The 24,565-nt window shown below is 43.5% G+C and overlaps 1 long non-coding RNA gene across 1 annotated transcript; it reads right to left on the minus strand.

Moving 5' to 3' along the window:
- Positions 1-341: 341 nt before the first annotated feature.
- LOC139082955 (uncharacterized) lies at positions 342-19,310 on the minus strand. The gene is made up of 5 exons (XR_011539354.1): positions 19,133-19,310; positions 13,078-13,285; positions 3,625-3,852; positions 3,064-3,225; positions 342-2,668 (listed from the first exon to the last, which is right to left on the minus strand). It is a non-coding gene; the product is annotated as an uncharacterized lncRNA (long non-coding RNA).
- Positions 19,311-24,565: the final 5,255 nt, after the last annotated feature.

The raw sequence follows: 24,565 nt of genomic DNA on the forward strand, positions 1-24,565 counted from the left end.
TTAATTTTCCTCCAGAAAAAGGTGATGCATTGTTTTAACTAACAATGACAACTCCTGTACGCTTCTCCCAAATTGTATAAAAATCGAAGGGAAAATGTGGATTAAAGCCGCTAAAATTTGAATGCTAAATTTGAATTTTTGACATAGTAGTTATTTGAAGTGTTTCTTTGCAATATTACAGTGAAATGGAACAAACATTTCATTTTCATTCAAATAACAAATGTTATTTCTTTAATATAGTATATGCAAGTATTCTGCTCAAACATTTGTTTGTGTTTATACACGAAGCATTGTACTCATTTTTATTACTTGACCAAATGTGTAATTCATCAGTAAAAGAATTTTATTTCGTTTTAAAGTCCAGCCTTTAATTAAATGCATTTTAGTTACCGCATTGGGAAGAAAACAATATACTATATCATCTGTGTCAGAATATACAGATGTAAATTTTTTACATTTTCAAGAAACGTGGTCATCAAGAAAGCAAACTGGATAAAGTAAAAAAAAAAAGTAAAATGTCCTTTAAATTCAACATAAACATGAGCTCACTTATTGATTAGCAGTAGCATCATAATAACTTGAAGAACTACCATATTTATTGCTCTGTAATACAGAATTATCAATAAAAGGGGTTGGGATACACGTTCAACCTTTATTATAAAAATTAAAATCTAGAAAAATAACAAAAGACCTTTTATGTGTTTCATTATAGTCAATTCCTTACTGCCAGCTAGTTTTCCAAAAAGAGCAGTGTTCTGTTTTGATCAATTGGTAACCCAGCAGTGTTAGAAGCTCTTAGCCCTCATCGGGGATATAAAAAAAAAATCTTATTTCGAAAGTTTTGTTATCAATTCCCACTGAAAGGTTCCCCCCCATCCTTATAATGTTAATTAACACTCACTAAGAAGACAATAAAACCATAAGTGTAGGGGCCAGCCCGGTGGCAATGGTTAAGTTAGTGCCCTCTGCTTCCCAAGCCTGGGGTTTGCGGGTTCGGATCCTGGTCCCAGACCTAGCACCATTCCTAATCACATTGCTCATTGAGCCATGCTCTGACAGGGTCCCTCATACAAAATAGAGGAAGATTGGCACAGATGTTAGCTCGATGACAATCTCCCTCAATCAAAAGGAGAAGGATCAGCAATAGATGTTAGCTCAGGGCCAATCTTTCTCACAAACAGAAAAACCCCAAAAACCATAAGTGTTTTACTTCAACAAACAAACCACAAGATTGTCAATAACAGAAAGTCAACACTCAAAACATGAGAATGAATTGTATATCCTCACACGAAAATTGCATGCTAGAAATTAGCCGCTAGATATCTTATATTACATTAATAAGTAAAACAAGAGACTTTTTAATTTAAACAAAGTGCAGTACTAAAACTATCATCTTGCTACTACTGAGTATGTTTTCACTCCTTTAACAAAGGGTAGAAGGCAGCGTTTCTTAAAAGGAGTGTTTTCATATGGTGTGTTGCATCTTTTTTTAACTCCTAATTTCATGAGAAAGCTAACTCCTTCCATTTTTCTCCTCAAATATGAAGATTAGAAACATTCTGGCTTAATTATTTCCTCAGTGGTATCCCTTCCTAACAAATTCTTTTGGAATAGATTTGGGGAATTAATTACGTTTATAAATGGAGTTACTGTTTTGCCTAAACACTTCATGTATAATTCCCTCCTGTACGGAGGCTTTTAATAATTCCTACCAAAATGTCTTGGCACAGTTTTATTTCTTAGTTGGTAGTGCATTTCCTGGACTGGAAGGAAAGACCAGGCAACCTCTTTACTTCTTTTGGGGAGGAGGGTGGTGGCTTTACCACAGGGTAAAGACATCCTTGTGGCAGCTCAGCCTGGGCTATGTGACTGGAAATTCAGCTTGAACCTAAAGGGGTAAAAGATTCTATGAATGGGAAATAAATGTGCCTTGAGTGAGAGGTGGCAAACCAGTGGTCTACAGATGTGTTTTGTTTGCCTCTCACAATGTTTAGAAATTTTAAAATTAGTTTCCAAGATTTAAAAAATGGGAGACTTCAGATAAAAATTCACAATTGTAGCTTCTCTTGAAAACTGGAGAGATATGGCTCGTTTCATGCCTGGTTCCACGCTGCCGCGGCTGACTAGCTGCTGCCCCCTCCAGGCAAGGGGTACACTCCATCCATGGGCTCAATGCAATTATTTATTTCAGCCGCCTGGCCCCTGGAGGAATCTGTGTTTGGAATACCTGCTCTAGGTTATAAAATCGTGAAAGACTTCATCACAGAGAGAAGTTAAACTTAGAAAGAAGAGGTGATCTTAGGTTTTTGTTCTCAGTAAATATGATGAGCTCAGAAATGGAAAGTTACTGGAATTGTATATGGCAACCGGATGTATCCCATTATTTCTCTTATCAGTCCCCTAGCACAGGGAAAGATCAGGCTGTATCAAAGTGAAAACTTTAGGGGCCAGCCCGGTGGCACAGTGGTTAAGCGCACATGTTCCGCTTTGGTGGCCTGGGGTTTGCCGGTTCAGATCCTGGGTGTGGACCTGGCACCGCTTGGCAAGCCATGCTGTGGTAGGCGTCCCACATATAAAGTAGAGGAAGATGAGCATGGATGTTAGCTCAGGGCCAGTCTTCTTCAGCAAAAAGAGGAGGATTGGCAGCAGATGTTAGCTCAGGGCTAATCTTCCTCAAAAAAAAAAAAAAGTGAAAACTTTAATAAAAAATGGAAATACTGTTTTTGTGCTGTACTTTCTACCTGGAAAGTCGCTGCCTTGTTTCCAGTAGATATTAGTGGAAGTCTTGGTTAATGGAACCTAGGAATAGTAGTCAATTGTGAAAGATGTACAAGAAGCAAGGATTCCCCAAAGGGCTACAGGATGACAATGGTAAGGATGATGGCAGCCATGAATGTGAGCTGGACCTTGTTCTAAGTGCTTCCTCTGAACTGAAACATTGTTATAGTTTAGTTTCCTCTTGGCTACCTCCCCTTCCTTTTCTTCCTGCAGCTGCCTTGGACACTCTAAAACCCAGGCTTGAGGGGAGTGCTGTAATTTGCTGTACCTTACCCTGGCACCAACCTTTGGCTGTTTCTGGTCCTAAAAGGGCCCAGATGTTCATTCGTTCCTGCCTTTCCCGACTGTTCCTCAATCTTGTCCTCTCTTGGCCCTCTTCCTGACATGGTCTGTGTGTCTTTTCCTATTGGCATCAGACTTTTCGCCTCAGCAAGAAATGTTCCCTTCCTAGGGCAGAGAAGAGAGAAAATCAGCCAAGACTGAGGCAATAAATGTGGTAAGAAGAAAAAGGGAGTTGGAAGAAAGAGAGAAGCAAGCTAAATTGCACCAAGGAGAGATAGACGGAGACGGACACAGAAACAGCCACTGCCCACCCTCTCCTCCCCTGTCAACATCGTCACCAAAATCAGCAACAAGCCCAAGGAGAACAGCAGCCACCCAGAAAAGATTCCCTGTTGGTGTCCAGCTGGGTTAGGTGTTGATGCTTGTTCGGAGAGTGAAGTAGACAAGCTCTGCAGAGTTATATTCAGGTAGAGTCCAGATACATCAAAGGGGGAAAGTTTAGATAAAACGTGTACTTTTGTATGATAGAATGTTCAGGAAGGTTTTAATAAGATGGTCCAATACCGTAGTCAATGAAGAAAAAGCAAAACATAAAATTATGTATAAATGGGGCTGGCCCCATGGCCGAGTGGTTAAGTTCACGCGCTCCGCTGCAGGCGGCCCAGTGTTTCGTTGGTTCGAATCCTGGACGTGGACACGGCACTGCTCATCAAACCACGCTGAGGCGGCGTCCCACATGCCACAACTAGAAGGATCCACAACTGAGAATATACAACTATGTACCAGGGGGCTCTGGGGAGAAAAAAGGAAAAAAATAAAATCTTTAAAAAAAAAATTATGTATAAAAACATATTTAGCAGTTAAAATATCGTTTTATATATATATTTTTTTCACTTTTTCTCCCCAAATCCCCCCAGTAGATAGTTGTGTATTTTTAGTTGGAGGTCCTTCTAGTTGTGGGATGTGGGATGCCACCTCAACATGGCCTGACGAGCGGTGCCATGTCTGCGCCCAGGATGGGAACCGGCAAAACCCTGGGCCACAGAAGCAGAGCGCGCGAACTTAACCACTCGGCCACAAGGCCGACCCCTGTTTTATATTTTTTATTAAAGTATTATATAAATATGTTTAAAAGCCTAGTAGAAAATATGGCAAAACAGTAGTAGTTCTGGATTTCCATAAATTTTCTGGTGATCATAAAGTACTGATAAAATCGAAAGAAGATAAAATAATTAAAACCAGGGGAAAAACTAAAAATCAAGCTGAGAATATGTACTTAAAGAGTTTTAGTTCCTTGAAAAAACTACAAAATTCTACTACAGCTACAGATGGTACCGTCTCCAGATTTTGAAGGTGTTTTCCAATGATCTCAAGGGGACTGGGCAGGAGAGGACAGACGGCTGAGCAGAACCTACTCCCAGTGCTGGAAAAGGAACTCAAAGTACCCGTCGTACAGGTGCCACATCCATGATGTCAGCTTTGAGCAGAGAAGGACGGTATATAGTATTTTCCCTACTGCGGCCCTTGAAGCCTGTTAGTACCCCACTTCCTTGAGGAAGGAGAAGCATAGGATCCCCAGCAAATAAGAAGGTGTGTCAGTTTCCTGGGGCTGCCACAACAAAGACCCACAGAATGAGTGGCTTCAACAGCAGACGTTTATCCTCTCACAATTCTGAAGGCTAGAAACCTGAGATCAAGGCATCTGCAGAAGGGGGCCATCCTCCTTGGCTGCTGGATGGCTGCCTTCTTCATGTGTCCTCACATGGTCTTTCCTCTGTGACTCTGTGTCGTAATCCCTTCTTGTAAGGACACCTGTCTTAATTGGATTAGGACCCACCCTAATGACCTCACTCTAACTTAGTTCTTTGAAGACCCCTGTCTCCTAATACAGTCACATTCCGAGGTGCTGGAGGTTAGGACTTCAACGTGAATTTTGGGGGACACATTGCAGCCCGTAACAGAAGGTGAGGGCTGGTGGAGAAGGTGGCTCTTGGAGTGTGGCAATCTTTATCTTGTATGATTATTCTTAAAGTGGAAGGATGGAGACTAGGTTGCTGGGGGTACTGGTAAGAGAAGTGGTGTGACTAGAAAGATGAACAGCTTTCAAGAGGAAAGAAGGAAAGCTTTGGCAAGAGTAGAATTAATAAACTGTGGTTAGCTGTGTTTTCAGAAACTTTTGTCCAGTTGGCTCTATGTAAATTTTGTAGGACTGAAATTTTTTTCTTTTTTTAGATTTTTAAAAGTTTTTTTCCTTTTTCTCCCCAAAGCCCCCCAGTACGTAGTTGTGTATTCTTCGTTGTGGGTCCTTCTAGTTGTGGCATGTGGGACGCTACCTCAGCGTGGTTTGATGAGCAGTGCCATGTCCGTGCCCAGGATTCGAACTAAGGAAACACTGGGCCGCCTGCAGCGGAGCGCATGAACTTAACCACTCGGCCACGGGACCGGCCCCTGGACTGAAAATTTTAAGGCCTACCTCTGGATAGGACTTTCCAACAGTGTCATGAAAACTTACTTAAAAGATTATTAGAACTAAAGGAGGTAAGATAATAGCAGATCTGTTGAATATCCTAAATGGGCTTTTTTATACTTTTTAAAATTTAAGATATATGAGTAATATTATGCCTACCCAGGGGATCCACTAGAAAGTAAATTTATGCCACCAGCCAACAACTGCAAAGAATTGTAAAGAATGAAGAATTCTTTCATTTACAACTGTTTACAATAAAACAATTGTAAAGAATAAACATCTATATGTCGGAATGCAAAGAAACAATATGCATCCTAGGACATTTCTTGCAGTGCCTCTATTGAAAGATGAAGTAGAGTCTTAGGAAGGTAAAATAAAAAATGAGGACAAGTATAGCAAAAACAAACAACAATAAAACAAATTCCACCCTGCCTTGGCTTTTTCTGCAGTAAGAGAATTTTGAATTTGAGCCAAAGAATTCTCCATTTCATTTTGTGGCAGGCTCCAGTCCCTTTTGGAAAAGGTGAGGGTACATATATTGAATAAATAATACCACCATATTTTGCCTCAGTAGAAGAAACCTGCATGTGCAAGCAACAATCTCTTCCTTGTTTCAATATTAAATTGCTTAGTTGGACTCAAGCAAACCTTTAAAAGTAAGAAAACTGCTTGGCATCCACATCAGTAAGTAGAAACGCAAAGGAAATCAATCAGCATAAGCAAATGACATTGGGTCAACACTGACTTTCTCTCCTACTGTACTTCTTTTTATTTAGGCTTCATGGGAATTATATTTTGGGGAAGTCCTGAGGCATGGAAAGCTCCAATGCTGCTATGGACTGAGTTATATCCCCAAATTCATAGGTCACAGCCCTAAACTCCAACGTGACTGGATCCAGAGCGGGGGCCTTCGGGAAGTAACCAAGGTGAAATGAGGTCATAGGGTGGAGCCCTGATGCGATAGGATTAGTGTTCTTCTAAGAACAGACACCAGAGAGCTGGCTCTGTCCCCACCATGTGAGGACACAGCAAGAAGGCAGCCTTCTGAAAACCAGGAAGTGAGCTGTCACCAGACACCGAATCCACTGGCACCTTGATCCTGGACTTCCCAGACCCCTCAAATGTGAGGAAGTAACCATCTGTTTAAGTTGCACGCAGTATGGTATGGCAGCCCAAGCCCACTGATACAAATGACCTGTCTAAGCACCTGACTGTCCCCTTGTCATCTCCCAGTGTGCACCTAAATTTACCTCTTTATGACCTTCTTTTCTGAAGAAATTACACCCAATCCACCCTGACTAAAATAAGCCCCTCTGTTTCCAGGTCACAGCACTTTTAGAAAAGCGTTCGTTCCAGCCTGCTTTTGTTCGTTTGCTTGTTGAGTTTCACTCGCACTAGGAGGAAGGACTCATGAGACAGGGACGCCCCTCTCTCTTGCTCTCTTCAAGTCCCACTGCCAAGCAGAAGCCCGGCACACAGTGGGCAGCACAGGGAAGTGCTGTTTTACTGCAGCTGTGCCCATTTTGGTGAGCAAAAGAGCCTGAGGACTTTTTTCCTTTTTCCAGTCACCATGGAGGACATTTAGTAACTGAGGACAGTAGTGAATATTTCTAACGTAGATTAGGCAATTGTGGGGGACTGGCATTGGCCACCCCAAGATATGTCCCTTTGGCATGAGGATTATTTGGGGCTGGCTATTTTTAATAAACTGGGATGGGAAGGAGGCTCTGAGGAGTGGAACTTGCTTGCCCTTTTGTTAAGAGACATTTACATTTGTAAGGGAAATCTCCATCTGTAAAGGTGTCTCCCTCTCTGTACCAGGAAGAAAGGGTGGGGATGACCTTATCTCTAGAAACTCTTAATCAACGCCAAAGGCAAGGACTTAAATCTGCGTTTGTTTACTGTGCTTGTGTGGTAATCTCCCATGATCGACACCCCTCCACCCCCAACATCCTCCTTTGTCTTTAGCTGGATATGATATTTAAGGTGGGGGCTTCAGCCATTTTGGCGAGTTGCTCAGCTTGCCTGAGCCTCTCCCATGTATACGTGTTATAAAGCTTTGTTTGATTTTCTCCTGCTAGTCTGTCTCATGTGAATCTAATTTGTTCTCCGGCCAGAAGAACCCAGAGAAGGTAGAGGAAATGTCTTCCTCCCCTACACAATCAACCTATTGATTTGAGAAGTTGAGGTTATCTTGAACTGGTTCTCTATTGCAGAACAGGCGCAGCCTGGATAGAAAAGAGAACCTGTGCAAAGGCTGGTCATAGGTTCCACTTGTCAACGGATGGTGGTGGTGGACAGGCAGAGCACATGGCAATTTGCTAAGTGTTCATTGTGAAAAGCATGCAGGGCGTGGATCCAGGAAATTTGCCCTCCAGTTTGGATCTTGCTGTAGCTGGCCGTGTGAACTTGGGCTAATCACCACCACTTTCCATACGTGGGTTTTCTCTTTATTAGGTGAGACCACACAGTACCGGCGCTACGTACATCTCAGGGCTGAGGTGGGCATGGGGATGCTAACACAAGATAATAGAGTTTTACAATCTTATAACAAATTTGATCCAGGTGGATTACAAGTCTGTCAACATGAGCCACCACTGAAATCTTAACCTTGTTATCTGGGTCCCAGAGAAAGGGCACAAATGTCCCTTGGCATGACAGAAATGGATCAGATACTGTCGTCCTTCATGGTGCTTTTCACTGCTGCACCCAGGTCAGCCTTTGGCAAAACCAACTTGTCTTTTTTCAGCCATGACTGGCTTCCCTCACAATCATTCCACAGGCGGAGTTGGCTCCTGTGACCCCAAGGTGCCAAAAGGTGCTCCTTTGTCCCCTTGGAGGGTGACGAGGTGGCAAGCAGACCTCCTTCTCCATGGCCGAAGATGGCACACTCCCTTCAGAAACTCCCCTTGCTGGGGCTGGCCCGGTAGTGCAGTGATTAAGTTCTGCTTTGGCAGCCCAGGGTTTGCCAGTTCAGATCCCAGGTGCAGACCTATGCACTACTTATCAAGCCATGCTGTGGCAGGCATCTCACATTTAAAAAGTGGAGGAAGATGGGCACGGATGTTAGCTCAGGGCCAGTCTTCCTCAGCTAAAAGAGGAGGATTGGTGGCAGATGTTAGCTCAGGACTAATCTTCCTCAAAAAAAAAAAGAAAAAGAAAAGAAAAGAAAGAAACTCCCCTCGCAGAAAATTAATAAAGATGTTTGTCCATGAAGAAATCACTGTAAAAGTAAGGACAGCATGAGTGTGAGGCCAGGTCTGGCATACCCTCCAACACAGTACTAACAGGAAACCTAACAGAGAAGCGGGGGGAGAGCCTCTTCTCAGTGAGTGTTAGTGAACTGACTGTGTAGCTAACAGACAATTTATAAGCCAATGTTTTCTCAAAAAGAAGTGAATTCTGATCTCTGTGATCAAGCCCAAGAACTTGTTGGATTTCTTTTTACCGTGCATCTGAGAAGTTAATCAGTTCCAGTTGAGTCCTAGCCTTTCCTGGCCAACGTACCTGGCAATGCCCACAGTCAATCCCACACCTATAGGATTTTTTCTAAGGGATGGTGTAATGTTTTGGCAAAGCTAACCCAGGATAGAGGCCAAAGTGGTCTAAATTGGGAATTTAATTATGTAAGTGTATAACTCACCACTCTCTACATTCTACTTTTCCTAACACACAAATACGAAGCCCCAACATGTGATGGAATTCCACTGCGGAAGGAAGGAAGGGAGTTCAACACTGGAACGGTCTCCTTTCTTGAGTCCCTGCTTCTAGACAGTCCTCTGCTTCTAGCATTGGCCCATCTTTGTCCCTCGTTGTCTCCCATGATAATTTTGTAACTTACTATTTGCCAAATACCCAACCTGCTTTCAAGCAATACGCAGAGCAGCCATTTTCAATGATCACCTCTGCACAGTGAATTCTTACATCTACATTTCTAATCCCACCTTCTCAACGGCTCCTAGTCTGCATTTCCAACGTTTACTGGGTGCTTCCACCTAGAAGTGCCACCAACACCTTGGCCTCGCTGGGCCCAGGAGGACTTTCTGTTTCCTCCCAAACCAACATCTCCTGTGTTCTCTATTTCTGTTCATGACTGGACTTGTGACACTGCCGGTGTTCCCCCAGGCCTTCAGCAGGTGGGTCTCATCAGCTGCACACTGGAACGGCATGGGGGGAAACCTTATAAAAAGATAACACGGGCCTCACCCCAGACCAATGACATCAGAATATGGGTGAGAGCCAGCCCTCAGCATTTTTTAAAGCTTCCCGGGTGATTCAAACACGCAGCCAAGGTTGAAAACTACTTATCCAGGCCTTGGGGCCATCCCCGACTCTGCCCTTTGCAACGAAGCAGCTACAAGTCCAGTCTATGACTTATCCTAAAGGATCTCCTTTCTGGTCCCAGTATCCTCTCTTCAGCTTAAGCATCATGAAAGCACCTCTTGGCCTCTTGCACTCTCTGCTTCTACTCGTGCTAGACAGATCTCCCAATGCACGGTTCTGATCACCTTAGCCCTCATTTCAGAAACCCTCCTGCTGCCGTGTGCCTTAATCACACAGTCATGTCCGCCCATGATAAGGCTCCAGCTCTGCCAAGCTTATGCCCTCTACTCTCTTTAAAGAACCTTTATGACAACCGAAGCCAACTGCTTGCCTTGCCTATACGTGCCCCAAGTTTCTTACCCCTGTGCCTTTGCTCGTGCAGCTTCTGCTCCCTGAAACACCCTTCCTTCCATTCTCCACATGGCTGCATCCTACAGATTCATCAAGAGACTCCCCGGATCTTTCCAGCTAGGAGTAATTTCTCTCTCCTCTGAATTTTCAAACTTTTCTTTTCTGTTCTGTTGGGGACTACTGCAGGGAAAACAATTTGCAAATTAATGAGTTATTTTTCTGCTTTTACTTTAATAGTCAAAGCTAATTACTTGCTTTACAAGGACAATGGTGCTGAAAATTGAGCATACATAAGGATCACCTGGGGAACTTGTTTAAAATGCATATCCCTGGGGCCGGCCTGGTGGCATAGTGGTTAAGTGTGAGGGCTCTGCTTTGGCAACCCCTGGTTGGTGGGTTTGGATCCCGGGTGCGCACCTACACACTGCTCGTCAAGCCATGCTGTGGTGGCATCCCACATATAAAATAGAGGAAGACTGACACAGACGTTAGCTCAGGGCCAATCTTCCTCACCAAAAAATAATAATAAAATAAAATAAAACGGCCTACTTCCAGAGATTCTCAAAGTTTGAGAATTAATGCTCTAGCAGAAAGATACACTAACCTGCAAATGTCTTTCAAATGATGTTCCTGTAGGCCACACGTTGAGAAATATTGAGGTAGGAAGTTCTTTCTAATTTTATGTCAGTTGGATCCACAAATACATTGACTTGTTGGAATTTCATAATATAAATCCAGGTGCAGCCTATAATAGCACATGGTTACCGTCCCTGAAAACTGTATAAAGTTTTTCTTACCCTAAGGATTGAAAAAAATCACATGACTATAAAGACAGGCCAGTTGAGTAAATAAGTGAAGCAGGCCAAACTCGTCCTCAGGGTTGGGATCACAGAAAAGTGGCAGGAACTACAGTGGACTACAGATGGTCCCTGCTAGTCACCTCTGGGTCATTAATTCCATTTCTTTCTTTTTTTTTTTTAGATTGGCATCTGAGCTAACATCTGTTGCCAATCTTCTTCTTTTTTTTTTTTTGCTTCTTCTCCCCAAAGTACCCCAGTACGTAGTTGCATATTCTAGTCGTAGGTCCTTCTGGCTCTGCTATGTGGGACACCACATCAGCATGGCTTGATGAGCGGTGCCATCTCCGTGCCCAAGATCCGAACCAGCAAAACCCTGGACCGCCTAAGCGGAGCTCGAGAACTTAATCATTTGGCCACGGGGCCGGCCCCCATTATTTCCACTTTATAATGTGGAACAAATAATGCCTGATCTTTCAATTTTCCCATAAAGCTGGAAATCCAGACTTCTATGTGATATTTTCGGATTATGTTGCTAAAACACTGTGAGGCCGGATATAGTCCATTCAGCCTTTGCAACTCTGACTTAAACCAACAATTTAATAACTGAAGTATAAATAGAAGTAAATATTTGTTCTTTTTTTCTTTGCTGTAGAAATGACATGCAACATTACCTCATTTATAAATTAACATGTGCAATCTACAGAAGTGAAGAGACAAGCTCATTTCAGGATCTCATAAATCACTAATTTTTTTAGAGATGGGTCTACCTTCTCAATTGACAGAAGTAAAAACTGAGATCTGAAAAGTTAAGTGAGTCGTATGACTTTAAAACCATGAAACTAAAGGAGCGCTTTGCTGAGAGGCAGTGAGGCATTGTCCGGAGTAAGGACCTGGAAATCAGAGGGACATGGCTTCTTCCCTTGCAGGCTGTGTGACTGTGGAGAAGTTGCTTAAACTTATTTAAATTCACTTTTCTGATCTGTGAAATGAGATGACTGTATCTATATTGTTATGGACTGTTTGTGTCCCCTCAAAATTCCTATATTGATATCCTTACCCTCAATGTGACCGTATTAGGAGGTGGGGCCTTTGGGAGGTCACTAGGTCATGAAGGTGGAGCCCTCATGGATGGGATTCCTGCCCTTGTTACAGGGACCTCAGAGAGCTCCCTCACTGTCTGTCCACCATGTGAGGACGCAACTAGAAGACTACCATCCACAACCCAGGCGAGGGTCCCCGTAAGAACCTGACCATGTCGGCACCCTGATCTCAGACTTCCAGCTTCCAGAACTATCTAAGCCACCCAGGCTGTAGGGTATAGCAGCATGAATTGACAAAAACATAAATTAATTGGGTTCTTGTGCAAACTGAATTATATGCTGTATGTAAGATTCCTGGCACCACTAAATATTAGCTATTATTGTTATTGAGTTCAAAATTAACCTCATAAAACTCTCTCACTTAAGATTTTCCCCATTGGCTCTACTTACCTCAGCCCTTATGCAATAAAATGATTTTTATTAAGCCAACTGTTTTTAAATGAGCTGAGCTTCAACTCCTTTGTAGATTAGATTGGTCAAGTATCTGAACCTTGCTGAGGTAGTTTCCTTATCTGCTAAAGAACTTGCCCTATCTGATCTTTAAGATCCTGTTTAATGCTACAATTTTATTATTTTCATGACTCAATTCATATATTTTAAAAATAAATATTTAAACCATGAATCACAGTTTTTTACGTGTCTGGTACATATCTTACCTACCAATTTACAAATTGGAAAAATGTATCTATACATTTATTCATATTTTCAATACTTACATGATTGGATATGGTTTCTTTCTCCATGAAATACCAACAACTGTATTTTAAATTACACATTTAGCCCTTTATTTCATTTTACTATTTAAGGTATTTAAGTTATACTTTTCTGCCGTGTTGGATATGGGGAAGAATCGACAGGTACAGAATTTTCCAACCTCCAGTTGTAGTCTCATGAAAATGACTGAATTGTGAACAGTTGTTTCACGTTAATGCCAAGTTCTCAGAGTAAACATTTTAATTCCCCAGCACTGTCCCACCTTTGTTAAGATGTGCCCTGCTCTGGCACAGCGGTCCTCAGTGTGTGGTCAGAGGAGCCCTGGGATCCTGGGGACCATTTCAGAGGGTCTGTGGGACCCTCCCTCTTCCAACTACGTGTCCGTGTGAGGCCAGATTTTCTTCCGATAATTCCACCCAAAACATCATATTGCAGTAGACTGAATGCAGATATGAGAATCCAGCTGTCTTCTGTTAAACCAGATAGAAGAGATTTACAAAACTGTGAAACAATGCCACTCCCCTCATGGTTTTTTGTTTGGGAAAATATAATTATTCTTCACACAATGTGTTATTTAAATTAACATGCAATGGATTTATTATTGTCCCTTTAAAATGAATTAATAAACAAATGTTTTTAAATTTTCTCAATTTTAATTTCTAATGTTGATAAATGTAACCTACACAACCAAATCTCCTTGGGGACGCTTAGTAATTTTTAAGAGTGTAAAATTGTTCTGAAACCAAAAAACTTGAAAACTTTATGTGGAGAACTTTCGGCTCCAGCAGAAACATATACCACATTGCACATTGTTTTCACGTTGGATGGAAAGAAGTCAAAATTGTCAAATGAAGAGTTCTCCAGCCTTCAAACTTCTTCCCGTGGTGGTGTAAGTACACAGTTGACCTAGGCCGGTGGTTCTCAAACTGGAGCATGCGTCAAATCACCTGCAGGACTGGTTCTGCCCAATTTTCCAATTCAATAGATTTTGATGGGCCTGAATTTGCATTTCTAACAAGTTTCCAGGTGGTACTGATGCTGCTGGTCCAGAGCCCACACTCTGAGAACCACGGGTCTAAGTTACTGCTTCTAGGATCTTTTTCCAAACTATTTTGCCAACTCCATTAAGTAAACTAATTTTTTTGTTTTTGAGGAAGATTAGCCCTGAGCTAACATCTGCTGCCAATCCTCCTCTTTTTGCTGAGGAAGACTGGCCCTGAGCTATAACATCTGTGCCCATCTTCCTCTACGTTATATGTGGGACGCCTACCACAGCATGGCTTGCCAAGCAGTGCCATGTCTGCACCTGGGATCCGAATCAGTGAACCCCGGGCCACTGAGAATCGGAATGTGTGAACCTAACAGCTGCACCACTGGGCCGGCCCCTAAGTAAACTAATTTTTATCTGAAACATTAGTCCGAAACAAAACTTTAGCAGACATTTTAGTGGGAGACTAAATCATTCACAGATCCTTGATGATGGGGGGTTATAAACGGAATGATAAGAGAAGGGGGGATTTCTGTCCATTCAGACAGATCGAAGCTGTCCAGGTGAGCAGTGGGTGACAGGTGATGTGACCAAGTCACCCTCACATCCAATGAGAATTTCTTTGTGGGAGACTTGTGTTTCTGCAACATTCTTTTTTTTAGTCTTTTTTTCTTTTAAAGATTTTATTTTTCCTTTTTCTCCCAAAGCCCCCGGTACATAGTTTTGTATTTTTAGTTGTAGGTCCTTCTAGTTATGGCATGTGGGATGCCACCTCAGCATGGCTTGATGAACGGTCCCATGTCCACGCCCAGGATCTGAACTGGCCAAACCCTGGGCTGCCGAACCAGAGCAAGCGAACTTAACCACTCTGCCACAGGGCTGGCCCCTGCAACATTCTTTTCATTTCAATTTTACTGTTTTTTATTTTTGTTTTTTCTTGAAGAAGATTAGCCCTAAGCTAACATCTGCCACCAATCCCCCTCTTTTTTTTTTTTCCTGAGGAAGACAGGCCCTGAGCTAACATCCATGCTCATCTTCCTCTACTTTATATGGGATGCCTGCCACAGCATGGCTTGACAAGTGGTGCGTAGCTCTGCACCCAGGATCTGAACTGGCAAACGCAGGGCCACTGAAGCGGAAGGTGTGAACTTAAACACTGCACCACTGGGCTGGCCCCTCATTTCAATTTTAAAATACAAAAACATATTTGTGCTGTGTTGAATAGTGCCCCCCACCCCCGACCTCAATTCATGTTCTTCCCAGAACCTCAGAATGTGACCTTATTTGCAGGCAGGGTCATTGCAGATGTAATTAGTCAAACTAAGATAGGGTCATAGTGGAATAGGGTGGGCCCTTAATCCAGTATGACTGGCATCCTTCTAAGGGGAGAAGAGACAGAGAGACAGACACGCACAAAGAGGAGAAGGCCACATGAAGACAGACGCAGAGAGAACACAGCCATGCGATGACAGAGCAGAGACGGGACTTATGCACCTGCGAGCCAAGGAGCAGCCAGGATTGCCGGCAACTGCCAGAACCAGGAGACAGGCATGGGACAGAGTCTCTCTCAGCCCTCTAGGAGGAGCCAACCCTGCTGACGCCTTGATTTTGGGCTTCTGGCCTTCTCAACTGTGAGAAAATTAATTCCTGCTATTTTAAATCACCCAGTTTTTGGTAATTTGTTATGGCAGCCTTCGGAAACTAACACACATATCAAGAAGACAAGTGGGACAGCCCCGTGGCCTAATGGTTAAGTTTGGTCCCCTTCAGCAGCCCAAGTTCAGTTCCTGGGTGCACACCTACACTAGTCATCAGCAGCCATGCTGTGGTGGCATCCCACATACAAAGTAGGGGAAGATTGGCAATAGATGTTAGCTCAGGGCCAATCTTCTTCAGAAAAAAAAAAGAGAGAAGACAATTAAAGAAGACTCATGTATCAGACACTTGTGCACAGCCTCCAATCCTTCTGACCTACCTGCTTCTCGTACCAGCTCCTGCTACTACCACCAGGTCTGCGAGGGCCCTGATCAACTTTATGCGCTGACCAGGTACCTCCCAGCTTCTGTCCTAGGGGCTCCTTGTTAATGCTGTGGAGTGGCCTTGCTCAGCATCAAACACATACACAGTCCCAAGAGTGGAGCAGTTAATGTCTCTCGGGACAAACCTGTGAGCACTGGGATACTGGACTCAATGAACAAATTCTTTCCTCTTGCTGCCATGGGAAGATTATCCTGAAAGGCAGGTTATATCACTTTTCAGAGAATGTTCTGTGAGATTGAACAATCCCTCATCCTAGTGGTCAGCATGATGACACACATTGCCATTGGCTCTCCTCCTTCCCTGCCTCCTTCCTCCGTCCCTTGCACCCACTTTCCTGACATTGCATTCCTTATTAAAGCAGGACCATATACGCCTTGGCTTCAGCCTCTACTTTCCAGGGAACCTAGGGGAGGACAGGCCTTAGGCAGGTAGTCCTGTTGACATTTCAACAACATAATAATAAAAATTAAAGTAGTAGGGGGCCAGTCCGGTGGCATAGTGGTTAAGTTCATGTGTTCATGTAGCACGGGCTACACATCACTCATCAAGCCATGCTGTGGCGGCATCCCACATACCAAATAGAGGAAGACTGGCACAGATGTGAGCTCAGGGCTAGTCTTCCTCACCAGAAACAAAAAAAAATTAAAGTAGTAACACAAACATGGTAAGAAAATTTAAGTATTTCAGAAACATTATTTTAAAAAGGTAGCCACAGTTTGTTTATCCTTTCTGAAAAGCTATATAGAGATATATCCATATACGCTCCTGTTTACTTACATAAATTGGATCATACCATAGCTTTTTTCATTTAAAATATATCTGGGAGAACTTTCCAAGTCAGCACCTCCAGAGCCATCCCTTTTTCATTTTTACAAAGTGTCCCAAGGTATGCTACACTATATTTTATTTAACTAGTCTTCCAACTGAGGAATATATGAGCAGTTTCCATAATTTTGCCATTACAAACAATACTGCAGGGACCGTCCTTGTAAATGATCTTGGTGTACTTTCGCAAGCATATAACAGAGTAACTCGCAGCAGGAGTATTTCTGGGCCAAGCCCAACCAGAAGCCAGAGGGCAGGTGAACCTGTTGATGCAGTCCAGACAAGCCATCCTCGGGTGCCCTGAGCAGTAGAGAAGGACAGAATGTGGACCTGGAGAGGCAAATAGAAAACATCTAGCGGCGTTAGGATCACGTTTGGCTGAAAGCAACAGAAAACCAGACCAACACGTCTTAAACAGAGAGAAGTCTATTTTTCTCACGCAATGAAAGGTTCTGGAGGTGGTTGTGCAGGACGTCACCAAGTTCCAAACTGCTCCTACCTCCTGCTCTGTCATACTCAGCACTGGGCTTTTGTCCTCAGGACTGTATTCTGGCTGCTGGACCTTGAGTTACGGTGTCCTTGTTTCAAGGCAGAGGAAGGGGGAAGGGTGGCGACTGGGGCAAAGGCTGCAGGTGCAGGAAGCTTCTCTCTCTCCAATGCAGAGAGACTTTTGGTGAGCCTCTTTGTGCAACAGAGTCCGGAAATGTCCCTCTCACCCAAGAATTTGGAAAGGTCAGTTACCCTCCAGCCTCTCCAGGATAGGTGCATTGCTGAAAAATGCGTCTCCTCAGCTAGGAACCCCATTCTGCAATACTGCACTAATTTTCTAAAACGATCAACTCTCTTGTGTAGATGTCAGGTTCTGAACCTCGGAATCTTCTGGAAAGCTGTGGGCAGCAGGCTAGTGCCCCTCTAATGGAGCGCTTGCTTCATTTCCAGGATGAGCATGGTGATGGCCATGCTTCCCTGGAGGTGCTGGTTCCTGTGGTGCTCTGGTCACTGGCTCTTTCGAATAAGTTCTAGTTCCTTCAACTGTTCCATCTTCACACCACTGTTCTCTGCCTGGATGGTGTCAGTTCGATGGTGGCCTCTGTGGCTGACTCATCGAAGGCGGGTGGGTGGGCTCTGCAGCAGCCGAGGATTCGGGTGCCTTCTGCTCTTTCCCAGAGGCTCTGATGTGGTTGCAGTCTCAATTAGTGTGGGAAGTCTCGATGGGAGCGAAGGCCAGCCTCCTCCCGCATCAGCTGCTGGAGAAGGCAGGGCGGTGCTACAGTGTGCTCAGGTGAGTCCCTTCTAAATGGCTTTCCCAGAGACTTCCGTTACTGTCCTTGGGGAGAATACCTGCATAGCAACAGGGCCGGCCCAGTGGCAGGGGATCTGAGGAGGAGAGCATTTCTGCTTTCCCACCGTCCCAGGAGAGGGAGGCAAGGGGGTGGGGTCATGAATGACACCAGGAAACCCATCGACAGCGTCTGCTACAATTAAGAAACAAAGTAAATAGATGTGATTTCCTGTCCCTAAAGGATAAACACTAATAGCATTTTCTTGTGATTCTTTCTAGAAAAAACCCCGGAAACTTTAAGATATATGTTATTATATACGAATTTCAATGTTTACAAAGTTGTAACAAGAAAGAGATCATGCTAAACATAATGTTTTGCATTTTGTGCTAATCATCTAATAAGGTATCTTTAAGCTTTTCCAAGTTAACGTATACAGATGTACTTTCATGCTCAGGTGTACTGCACATATGTTACCTGAGCAGTGCCGTCTCAAGGGATCTTTCCTAGTGTCCAGGGTTTTCCTGTTCCAGTGAATGTCCTGGTGGAATCCCGATAACTGTTACTCACTTGATCCTCGGTAAGGCTGTACAGAGGTGTAGTCTCACCAACATGCCATCGCCAGTGCTAGGTACTGTCAAGAGCTGACATTTTGCCAAGTGAGTGTAAACATGTAAGTGACTTGTACCTCTTCAATACGGTTGAAGCGGAGCATTTTCCAGTTCTTATCCTTTTGCATTTCCCCCGTCCGCCAATGCTAGAATGAAGCTCGGTGATAACAGGGATTTCTGCATTCTTTTGTTCGTTGCTTTATCCCAGAGGCTAGAAAAGTGCTTGGCACACAGTAAGCACTCAGTAAATATTTGTTAAGTGAATGAATAGAAACTTCCTCCACATATCCTTGGCCTATGTTCTACTGAAGTTTGCTTTTTTCCTGATGATCTACCTATAAGCACCCATATCCATTCATATTTAAATGACTAGAAAATTTCTAGTGGTTCCCTCCCAAACTTCTTCTGAACTCCTGAGTAGTCAACTACCTACTTGACAGACAAGCGCAAACTGTAAGGAACAGACGGTTCAACTCAAAAGGATGTAAACAACAACAGGATTTAGAATCTCATAACAAGAAGCCCTGAGCTGGGGTGACTCCAGGGTGGTTAATACAGTGACTCAAAATGTACCTGGGGGCTGCCGTCACTCTTTGCTGCCGTTGTCCGTATATCGCCTGGCTCCCTCCAGTCGTGGCATCCTCACACACCAAGACCCAGAGGAAAAGAAAGGATTGTTGTTTCCTTGTGTCTCTTCTAAGAGGGGAGCACCTTCAGCAGACTTCTCTCTCCTATTTCATAGAACTGAGTCACATGCCTTTTCTTAATCCAGTCACTGAGAATAAGAATATAATTATCATGATTTGCTTAGGCTAATTAGGACTTAACTTCTAAGAGGTGAATGGGGCCAGAATTTAGTGAAACACATGGCCAGCAGAAAAGAATGGAGACCTGAACCCAGTGAAGTGATATTAACAACAACAAAAAGGATGGCTGCTGGGCAGGAGGCGTCCAGCTCCTCTGCAGCCCCACACCCACCCAGCTGCTACGCCCTAGAGATTTTAAATGTCTCCTGGAATGTGTACTTCTTTCCGTCTCCACACTACTATTCTGCTTATCTTTTGAAGCATAGCAAACGACCTCAAAACTTGGTAGCTTAAAAGAAATACTAAAAGTGTTCAATTGTGTCCCCTTCAAATTCGTACGTTGAAGTCCTAGCTCCCAGCACCTCAGAATGTGACCTTATTTGGAAATAAGGTCTTAACAGATGTAATCAAGTTAAACCGAGTCATTAGGGTGGGCCCTAATCCGCAAGGACTAGTGTCCTATTAAAAAGGGGAATTTGGACACAGAGACATACATAGAGGGAAGACGATATGAAGAGATGGAGAAGATGCGGCTCTACAAGGCAAGGAGGGAGGGCTGGAGCAGTCTCTCTCTCTCGCAGCCCTCAGAAGGAACTAACCCTGCTGACATCTTGGTTTCAGACTCCTAGTCTCCAGAACTGTAAGTCAATAAATTTCTGTTGTTTAAGCGGCCCAGTTTGTGGTACTTAGTCATGGCAGCCCTGGGAAACTAATACAGTTTTCACCTCTCATGGCCCGTGAGTGGACTGGGCTCAACAGGGCGGTTCTTGCTCATGCCGCTGTAGTCAGATAGCAGCTTGGGCTACAGTCGTCTGAAAGCTTGGCAGGGTTGGTCTGGGTTGGCCCACTCACATGGCTGTGGGCTGGGAGCTCAGCTGTCGGTGGGAGTCCTTACATATGGCTCTCCATGCGACTTGGGCCTCTCGTGGTATGGCAGCTGAGTTCCAAGAGCAAGTATTCCAAAAGGCGGGAACTGTGACACTGCCAGCCCAGTTAAAGATTCTTCCTATTGATGGCAGTGTCCCTTCCACCATATTGTATTAGTCAAAGCAATCCCACCGCCCCCCCAGGGTCTAGGGAGTGGAGAAAGAAACAGACAAGTAACAGCGCAGAAGAACGGCTAGGATGGGCAATACCACAAACCTCATCTTTGGAAAATACAGTCTGCCACCTTCTCAAGTCCCAGCTACCGCCCTTTTCCTTGACGACTATGAGGCTCCTCCACTTCTTCTTCCAGTCTCTTCTCCTCACTGCAGTCAGAACGATCTCTCTGAAATGCAAATGTGATCATTTCCTCTCTGCTTTAAACCGTTCAATGGCTCCCCATTGTGTTTAGGATAAGAATAAAATTTTTGACCTGGACTGTGTGTTGGTCAGGTTCCCGGTGGGAAAACATGGTGCACTCCACGTGAGCGATTTGAGGTGAGTTTAAGAAATGTGTATTTAGAAAGGCATCAAGTCAGGAATTAAAACTAACCTTTGGATCCTCCACTACAGTTTGGGAGTCTTTTAAACATGCTCCTGTCCTTTTGGCTGTCCTTCCAAGAATTTTTCTATCCTCTTTTTGATCATGACAAGAAGCGGCCCGGATAATGGAGACTAAGGCAAAAATCCAGCATGTTTTCTGAACCCTTTGCCTTGCCTCCCGGCTTAATGCTGCTACCGTTTCATCATTAATTAGAGGCTGTGGAGTGAATGTCCTTGGGCTGTCGTTTGTTGCTGCTGCTGTCGTTGAACGTTTGTTTGAGTGTTTATATCGGGGTTGATACTACGCAGAATGTTCGCTGACAAATCCCGGCCTCTTTCTTATTGCAGCGTTTACAGCAGCACGGGTAAACCCAAAGTGTCAACTAATCCTACAATTGTTGATCATTGGCTTGTAAGGTAGTCTTTGTAATTACACAAGAATTTGGGCCGGTCTGAAGTTTGGGGATGTCATAATACTTCAAATAAAAGAATGAACTCATATGTGGAGGGTTCATACAGGAGGACTTCGAGTTCTGTCGAATTTCCCCAAATTTACCCCTCCGCTCAGCTCCTCCCCACTGCCCTCTCCAAGCTGGGTAAAGCTATCAATTCTCATACCAATGCAAGGTACCACTCTATTCCTCTCAGATGAAAATGACTGTCTTTCAGATGTCCCTGGGGCTGAAAAGATGATTAAGAATTTTTTCAAGAGGAGGCAATTTCACACTTCTCTCCTCTCTATCTTCCTCTGGGCTCCTGCTATCATATAAAAATAAGGATTCAACAGAGATGATAATATCTTAAAATTCTTTTAGAGAATTACTATATGGAGCTTTCCTTAGTTTTTTCAAATATATATTCTTTGCCATGCTATCTGTTTGGTTTTCAGAAAATTGATGGGTGATATTGCCAAATTGGGATAGTAAAAAATTATTTTCCCAAGTTCTGGATTATAAACCACCCCTCTGTAACAGGAATGGGGAAAGAAAGAGGCGATTTGAGACCTTCTATTTTTACTTTGTACCTTGAAAATTGCCTTAATTTTTGTTTGATAAGCATGTGCTACTTTCATCATTAAGACTTTTTAATTAAAAAATAAAATTTTCCCCATTGCTCAATATCTGGAAAAAATACTCTTAACTTAAAAGCACCAGCTCTTATGCTGTATTGTTAGAGTAGAGACTTTTTGGGAACAAAATCTATTCCTAGCTGATATTTTACAACCAAGAATCAGATCTTGGAGCAGGTGCGGATCCTATATAAAGCAGAACCTCTTTCTTCTTGGAATAGGTTAACATTTTCTAGATTCTACAGCTACGGATTACAAGACAATATTTTAAAATATTAACTGGAATCTCCTCCACAATTTATTGTACTCCTTCTCCGTCCTCTGATTAGGGGAATATATATCAATAAATTTGCAGTAGTCCAAAGGAGAAAAGCTTCAGGATTATCTCAAAAGCTTCCAAAAAAGCATGGGAAAAAATTAAACACCCATTCATCATAACAAATTAGTAGAAAATTAGGAATAGAAAGAAATTCCCTTAACCTGGTATCAAAAATCTAGACACAGATATCATAGGTGATAGAGAAATTTTAGATGCATTCCTTTAAGAAAGGGAACATGACAAGGACCCGAGCTGTCAATCATCTCCAACACTGGGCACAGGATTGCAGGCCCTGGCCAACATAATGAGAGGAGCTCGATATAAGGGATATAAGAATAGGAAGAGGAGCATCAAATCTGTCACTATTTGAGATGATATAATCATCTCTGTTAAAAAGCCAACAAAATCAAAAAGCTATTGGAACTAATGAGAGATTCAGCAATGGTGCCAGGTTCAAAAAATGAAGATAATTAGTGTCTGTATCACGCTAGGCTCCACCAGGAGACAGAAACCACACAGTAAATTAAACAGGGAAAGTTTAATGTAAAGCATTGTTAAGCTGTGATGGGAGAGTAAACTGTAACAATGGAAAGAGACCTCTAAAGGGTGCCTTAAGGGACCAACTTGGAAAGAGGTTTCAGACCTCATTGAAGAAGGTGCAGTTGTAGCCCACTGGATGGCAGAGAAGTTCCTGGGTGCCTGGGCCAGGGCTGGTCCCAGTTTCCAGGCAAGCAGAAGAAACCCTGGGGGGCACAAGTGAGCCAGTGCTGGTGGGCGGGTGCACAGATGGGCACAGGGGGTGGGCATGCACAGGGATCTGGGTGCTGCTGAAAGCAGGAAGCCTGGAGTGCCCGGCGTTACATCAGGAGGGCTCTGGAAGACAATCTCCAAGATGCAGGCAAGCTGAGGCTGGTGGGCAGATGTCCAGAGAGGGGTCAGATGTGCCGAGAGCCTGCTGTGAGTGCTGTTGGACCCGGGAGCTGGAGAATTCAGAGGTCTCCCTAAAAGGAGAAGATAGAGTTGGAAGGCCAGAGAAGCCAAGACAGAGTTTCAACACAGAGCACTGGAGAGAAGCTTGCTGCACAGAGCACCTCTTCCAGGGATCTGCAGAGAGTCCCCTCATCTGAGCAGTGCACACAGGGACACAAGTGCCCACGGCCAGGAAGGAACCACCCGAAAGGAGCAGGCAGGGGAATCCAAGCCAACACAGGGCCAGGATAGTCGGTATTCCCATCAGCCAGTGAGAAAACATCGTAATACGAGAGGCATGAGGTAGAGAACCCAGAGACTGCCTCAGCCGTGGAGAAAGATCAGCCTGAGGCTAAAGGCTGCTCTGGTCCTCTCTGACCAAGCCTCAAAAGGACCAAACTATTCCCAAGTGACTTACCTGTGTCCCGAACAAAGTTCAAGAATATTTTTAAAAATATAAGAATATCCAACACCAAGAAGGTAAAATCCACAACGTTTAGCATGTAATAAAGAATTACCAGGAATGCAAAGAAAGAGTAAAATGGCCACCTGAAGAGAAAATTACCAATGATGCTGACACAGATGCAGACAGGCACATTAAAACAGTTACTCTAGGGGCCGGCCCAGTGGCGCAGCGGTTAAGTGTGCACATTCTGCTTTGGTGGCCCGGGGTTTGCCGGTTTGGCTCCTGGGTGTGGACATGACACCGTTTGGCAAACCATGCTGTGGTAGGCGTCCCACATATCAAGTAGAGGAAGATGGGCATAGATGTTAGCACAGGGCCAGTCTTCTTCAGCAAAAACAGGAGGATTGGCAGCAGATGTTAGCTTAGGGCTAATCTTCCTCAGAAAAGAAAAACAAAAAAACAGTTACTCTAACAGTGTTCTACACCTTCAAGAAGGCTGAGAAAAATCAAAGCATAGGGAGAGACATGAAAGAAATAAAAAAGACTCAAGTGGAATGTAGAGAGATGAAAATTACAATGTCTGAGAAGAAAAACACACTGGATGAGATAAATAGACTATATGCTGCAGAAGAAAAGATTAGTGACCTTGAAGCCATATCAATAGAAACCATCGAAAATGAAGCACAAAGAGAAAAAAGCCTTAAAAAAATGAACAGAACCTCAGTAAGTGGGGCAACTTCAGTGGCCTAATATACATGGAATTAGGGGACAGAGAGGAGGGAACAAAAATATTGGAAGAAATAGTGGCCAAATTTTTTCTGAATTTGATGAAAACTGTAATGAACCCCAAGGAAAAGAAACAAAAAACCACCGCTAATGCACATTGTAATAGACATGCATCAAACTAGTGTTAAAGAGAAAATCTTAAGAATTGTGAGAGACAATGACATGATATGTCCAAAGGAAGAAA

Source organism: Equus przewalskii, chromosome 4 (assembly GCF_037783145.1).
Source record: "Equus przewalskii isolate Varuska chromosome 4, EquPr2, whole genome shotgun sequence".
Classification (NCBI taxonomy): Eukaryota; Metazoa; Chordata; class Mammalia; order Perissodactyla; family Equidae; genus Equus; species Equus przewalskii.